General features: G+C 31.0%; 1 pseudogene; it reads left to right on the forward strand.

Moving 5' to 3' along the window:
* Positions 1–2428: 2428 nt before the first annotated feature.
* On the forward strand, positions 2429–3982 carry LOC114299803 (UDP-glycosyltransferase 91A1 pseudogene; annotated as a pseudogene).
* The last annotated feature ends 2588 nt before the right edge of the window (positions 3983–6570 follow it).

Here is a 6570-nt window from a genome sequence, read left to right on the forward strand (position 1 = left end):
TGATTTATTATTTTTTATTTATAACATTTGACCTTTTTTTAGTAAATAAAAATAATACATTTTTATTCAAAAGGTAATTCTAAATAATTATTGTTTACATTAATTTTAAATCATATAGATCATTTTAATTATGTAATTTTTTAAATATATTTTTTAAATTATTAATTTAAATTTTTATTGAATTTGTTAAATATTAGTCTCATTTTAAATATTTTGTTGATATTTTTTTGAATAATATTAATTTTATAAAAAATAAATTTATATATTAAAAAGTATGAGTATTTTATTAAAACAGAATAAAACAAAATTTGTTTTTTTTTTTTTTTATTTGGGTAAATTACAAATATGCCTTCTGAGATTTGCTTAAAATACGAATTATCTCATGTGATTTGAAAAATTACAAATATTTTCCAGTCAGAATTTTTTGTTTAACAGAATTAATTAAAAAAGTAAAATTTTTAACTATTCACCTATGCAATAATAAATTTATCTGAATTACTAATTGAAATAAAATTTTAAAATTATTAAAAATTATTAATTAACTTGATTTATTAATAAAAGGACCCATTTATAATGAAATTAGAAATCTTAACGGAGATAATGTAATTTCTTTATTATAAAAAATAATTTGTAATTTAAGTAAATTTTAAGGAGAGTGTTTGTAATTTATTTTTTTAATTTAAAAATAAAAGAGGTAGGTGATGCGATGTGTGAGGGAGGGAGGGAGGGAAAAAAAAAAGAGGAAAGTGACGTGTGACGGAGGGGGTTGATTGTGTCAGTTAGTGAGTGTGTGATGCGAGATGAGAGAGACTTGAGAGTTATAGGTAAAACGATAAATGACTATTAATTTTTTGAAAAATATTTGATAGGTGAGTTTGTGTATTTTAAATGACTTGAATTTATTAAAATAATATCATTTTATTTTTTAAGTAATATCATTTTAAAATATTTGAATCATTTGAAATATAAAAATTTAAACTATCAAATATTATTGGAATTTTTCATACTAGTGTAATTTTCAAAGATTTCTCACTGATTTGTGGTTTACATCTTCTGCCTCACCGCCAACTAATTCCTCCTAATTTTAACCATTTATTATTTTTTCCCTTCTCTCCTTCCTCACTCACAAATGTGTGTGGGGTGTGGGCGTCTAGAGATCCCTATCACAGCAGTTTATAATTTGATGGGCCAATGCTATAATATTTTTTCTCTTACGATTCATGTGCTAAGATAAGGTGAGCAGAGGGTCCAAAATAAAATTTCTTTATAATGATTTATGTAAATAAAATTCAGCGAACATAACATTTAATGTAATTTACTATAAAGCTCAAAGCCCCTCTTGGGGAAGTGGATTTATGAATTTTTTTTTAGTTAAAATTTATAAAAAGATAAAATAAGTTAAAATAGTTAATAAGCTAAAATGTCACATTAAATCCATAATTATTTCATTTTTTTCTCACAAATATCACATCTAACTACAAAAAATTCAATCATCTTCTCGAACACAAAAATTTTAACCTACTAAAATAATTAAAAACTAAAATAACCTATTAAAATAATTCATAAATTACACTAACACCCCCTGACGTTTGAGAAATTACACTAACCCCCTCTGTCATTGTAATTATTTAGACGAAATGAACACATTGAACTCATGCACTCTCTCTTTTTTTGCTTTGTTTTACTTTCTCTTTTTTTTTTTTTCTCATTTTCTTTACTCTTTTTTTTAATGTAATTTTTTTTATTTTTTTACTAAGAGTTGTTACCTTTTATACAAGCAGGGGTTTGTGAAATGAAACTATTAACTACAGGAGTGAGAATGCAATTTTCAAAACGTCAGAAGATGGGTAGTAATTAAATCACACCTCAAGGGGTGTCAATGTAATTTATCCTAAAATAATTAACTTTCCAAATGAGGCCAAAGAATCATTTTGAGAACCACCAATGCAACCGGCATTCAACTGATGAGCATCCCACCACTGCATTATTTCTTCCTTTTGAGGAAAAAAAGAAAAGAATTTATTTACATGACATGGCTTTTGATACATTTTATAAATTTAAAAAAAAAAAAAAAAAAAAAAAAAAAAACACCTATTTTGTTAGACCTGACAACATAATATAATAACATATATAACACATACAACTAATGTTCGATTGTAGCACCGGCTAAGAGGTGATGCATAATGCTCTAACTAGCAGTCACCCTATTTAGCTCGCCTGTTTCCCATCAAGTGCACTCGGCCAGTCCCCTACTAACCAGTTCCGAACATGGAATCCATGCCTAAACCATCCATGGAAAGTGATGATAAGCTACACATAGTTATGCTCCCATGGTTAGCCTTTGGTCACATGATTCCTTTCCTAGAGCTCACCAAGCTCATAGCTCGAAAGGGTCGCACAGTCTCCTTTGTATCCACTCCTTGAAACATCGACAGACTCCCAAAAATGCCTCCAAATCTAGCCCCTCTCATCAATCTAGTGAAGCTTCAATTGCCTTAGGTCGATAAACTCCCCGAAAACGCAGAGTCCACCACCGATCTTCCCTATGACAAGGTCAAGTATCTGAAGATGGCCTACGATCAACTCCAACAACCCATGACTCAGATTCTAGCAGATATGGCTCCCGATTGGGTGATTTACGATTTGGCACCTTATTGGCTAGGCCCTGTTGCTGCGAAACTTGGCATTTCTAGCGTCTTCTTCAGCATCTCCATTGCCGCTTCATTGTGCTTTGCTGGTCCCATACCAGTCTTGAAGGGCGAAGATGACCGTACAGCGCCCGAGTACTTCACTAGTTACACCCAAATGGATCCCCTTTAAATCTAACATCGCATGCTTTCGGCTCTTTGAGGTTAAGCGTATCTTTGACGACGTAGCCAGTGTCGATGACGAAAACATTCCCGCTACATATCGGTTTGGAGCAGGCATCGAAGCTTGTGACGTGTTGGCTGTGAGAAGCACTTATGAGTTCGAACCCGAATGGTTAAAACTTCTTCAACAGATTCACCAGAAGCCGATTATACCAATCGGCCTACTTCCCACCACGGCGTATGATATTAGTGACAACGGTGAAGCTTGGACGGAGATTAAAGAGTGGCTTGACAAGCAATCTATGGGGTCGGTGGTCTACGTTGCATTCGGGAGCGAAGCAAAGCCAAGTCAAGCCGAACTCACCGAGATAGCTTTCGGGTTAGAGCTATCTGAGTTACCATTTTTTTGGGTTCTGAGGAATCGGCTTGGTGTGCCTGATACTGAGGTGATCGAGTTACCAAACGGCTTTGAGGAGAGAACGAAGGAACGAGGTGTAGTTTGCACCAGTTGGGCGCCTCAACTCAAGATACTAAGTCATGACTCGGTGGGTGGGTTCTTGTCTCACTCTGGGTTGAGTTCAGTTGTTGAGGCTATACAGTTCAAGAAGCCACTCATTTTGTTGTCTTCCCTGGCGGACACAGGGTTGATCGCTAGGCTTTTGGAAGAGAAGAAAATGGCATACTTGACATCGAGAGAGGAGCAAGACGGGTCGTTCACGAGAGACTCGGTGGCCGACTCACTGAGACTAGTGATAGTTGAGGATGAAGGCAGGATTTACAGGGAGAAGGTTAAAGAGATGAGTGGGTTGCTCGTTGACGATGCTGTACAAGATAAATACGTGAATAATTTTTTGGGTTACCTCAAAAGGCATAAACAGTGAGCTTAGGTTGGTCTCCTTTGTTACTTGTATGTTTTAGTCAAAAATCAACCAATCTTATAAATTATCACATTATTATTTTTTTATTTTTTTATATATGTTTTTTTATAAAAAATTTTAAAATTATTAAAATAATTTATTTCCAAACGAGATTTTAATAAGAAGAAAAATGAAACTAAGGAAAAATTATATCATTTTTGAAGTGAATAGGAAATTAAAAAATTATTTTCGAAGTTATTTCAAAAATTAATTGTTTAAACTATTTTGCTTTGCGGCTGCTTCTTGAATCTTGGTCTGGTTTGTATTGCTTTTGCTATCTATAATGTTTTGCTTTCGGTTTGTATTTGTTGGGAATATAATATAAATAAGGACAAATTATATGTTTTAATTAATATGTTGTTTTAATCACTTTAATTTTAGTTTGATCAATTTAGTACTGAATTTTTTATCGGCAATGCTGGAACCCCAGCACCCCCCACCTCCATGTAGGGCCGCCAATGGAAGAAAAAAATAAAAAAAATAAAAAAAAAATTTGGACCAATTAAAAGGGACCCCAGCACCTCCACTAGGTGTCTCATGCATTTTTCATTTTTTATTTTAACTAAAATTGGTTCAATTAATTTCAATTTTTTTAACCATCAAAAGAAGAAATTTTCTTGATGAAGGAAGCAAAGTACAAATATAACTTATATCAATAAAGAAGGAAATCAAGTCCATGTATAAAATAAATCTAAATCACATGTTGATAATTTTAATAATTTTATCTATAAAATTTATGAGTTTGTAGTATTAATTTTTTTTTCTTTTTATTTTTATCAGTAAAATAGAATAAAAACTTTATTGATGAAACTAACATACACTACAAGAAAAAGCACCTTTGGCGACTAAATGTTTAGTCGCCAAAAGTCTATTTTTAATTGTCAAAAGTCGACTTTTTAGTTTCCCCGACTAATTTTTTTAGTCGCCGGTTTTGTCGCGAAAATACGGTCGGGGAAGGTATTGGCGACTAATTTTAGTCGCCAAAAACAAAGTCTGTAGCGACTAAAACTTTGGTCGCCAAAGCTCAATTATATTTTTTAAATTATACATTTGGCGACTAAATTTTTAGTCGCCAATAGTGAATTATTTTTTTTAAAATTTATACATTTGCCGACTATTTTTTTCGTCGCCAATACTCAAGCTTTTGGCGAGCACACATTTTAGTCGCCAAAAGCTTATTTCAGAAAAAAAAAAAATAATTACCCTCTACTCTCCCTAAAGTTTCGAACCACCAACTTCTCACATTCTAAATCTTTAGCAACACACTCTCTCCATTATGCCTCTACAACACCACATGAATATGTATGCAACATATATTATTTATATAGTATATTGACCCGTATTAATATAAAACTATATATATAAACATAATTATTTTTATTCAATATAATTTATATAAAAAATAAATTATTTACTAAAAAAAATAGGAGACCACTTTTGGCGACTAAATCTATTTTTTAGACGCCAATTCTATACTTTTTGGTTACTAATTAATTTTTAGTCGCTAAAAGAATTAATTCCAGCCTAAAACCTCCACTTTTGGCTACTAAACTGAATTTTAGTCGCCAAAACCCTCCACTTTGGGCGACTAAACTGAATTTTAGTCGCCAAAACCCTCCACTTTGGGCAACTAAACTGAATTTTAGTCGCCAATTGTTGACTTTTAGCTACTAAATTTTTTTTAGTAGCCAAAAAGCTTCACTTTTGGCTACGAAATTTTTTTTTTGTCGGTAAAACACGTATAATTGGCGACCAAACTATTTTTTAGTCGCCAAAACCTATACTTTTGGCTACTAAATGTTTTTAATCGCCAAAAACATTCACTTTCGGCTACTAAAATTTTTTTAGTCGCCAATAACTATACATTTGGCTACTAAACTGTTTTAGTCGCCAAAAGTCTTCACTTTTGGCTACTTATTCCATTTTAGTCGCCAATTGTGCTACTTTCAGCGATGAAAATTCGAATTTTAGTCACCAATTCTGCTTTTTGTTGTAGTGATACATATAATATATCAATAAAAACAGAAATGATGAGTACAAAACTATATAATACCAAGACAATATGAACCCAACTATATATGTGAGTATTAAAAAGCAAATCCAATCATATACAAGAACAAACACCACAATTTAGTGAGAAACCAATAAAAAAAAAAACCCCAAATAATAGAGCTAAATATCTTCCTGAGCCTATATACAATATGTACAATCCAAATCCCAATACAAAACATCAAACAGAATATGAAAGTACTAGAAAAACAGAGTTGCAGCAACCAGCATCATCACCAACCAGTAGCAGCAAACTAATAGCCAAAAGAAACCAATAGCAGCAAACTTGCATCAAACCCTCTGAAAGTCAAAAACTTGTCAGAACCCTTTAATGCCAATGCTTCTCCATTGATAACATATACAAGTTTGTGGGACAACCTGATACAATGTTAGGAATTAAACAACTCTTAATTTCAAAATCGGTCACATACAAAATAACAAATAACAAATATAATATTATTGTTTGGTTTAAATTGATTTTTTGAAAATTAAGTTTTTTTTGTTTCTCGCATTATTTTTTTTTAATAAATTTTTAAATATTTTTAACATTTTTTTATTTTTTATATATCTAACCTAAATACACTTAAAAAATAAAATATTTCTAAAAAATATTAACAAAAACCAATAAATACACAAAACTATGAAAATATAATTAATTTTTATTAAAAAAATTTATTTTCAATATTGATTTTATTTGAAAATTTTCAAAAAATCTAATCTATAGATATCAGTTTTATTATAAAACTCAAATGATAAGATTTTAAATTTATTTAGCATAAAAATAAATACAAAGA

This window comes from Camellia sinensis, chromosome 1 (assembly GCF_055761805.1).
Source record: "Camellia sinensis isolate YWXY chromosome 1, ASM5576180v1, whole genome shotgun sequence".
Classification (NCBI taxonomy): domain Eukaryota; kingdom Viridiplantae; phylum Streptophyta; class Magnoliopsida; order Ericales; family Theaceae; genus Camellia; species Camellia sinensis.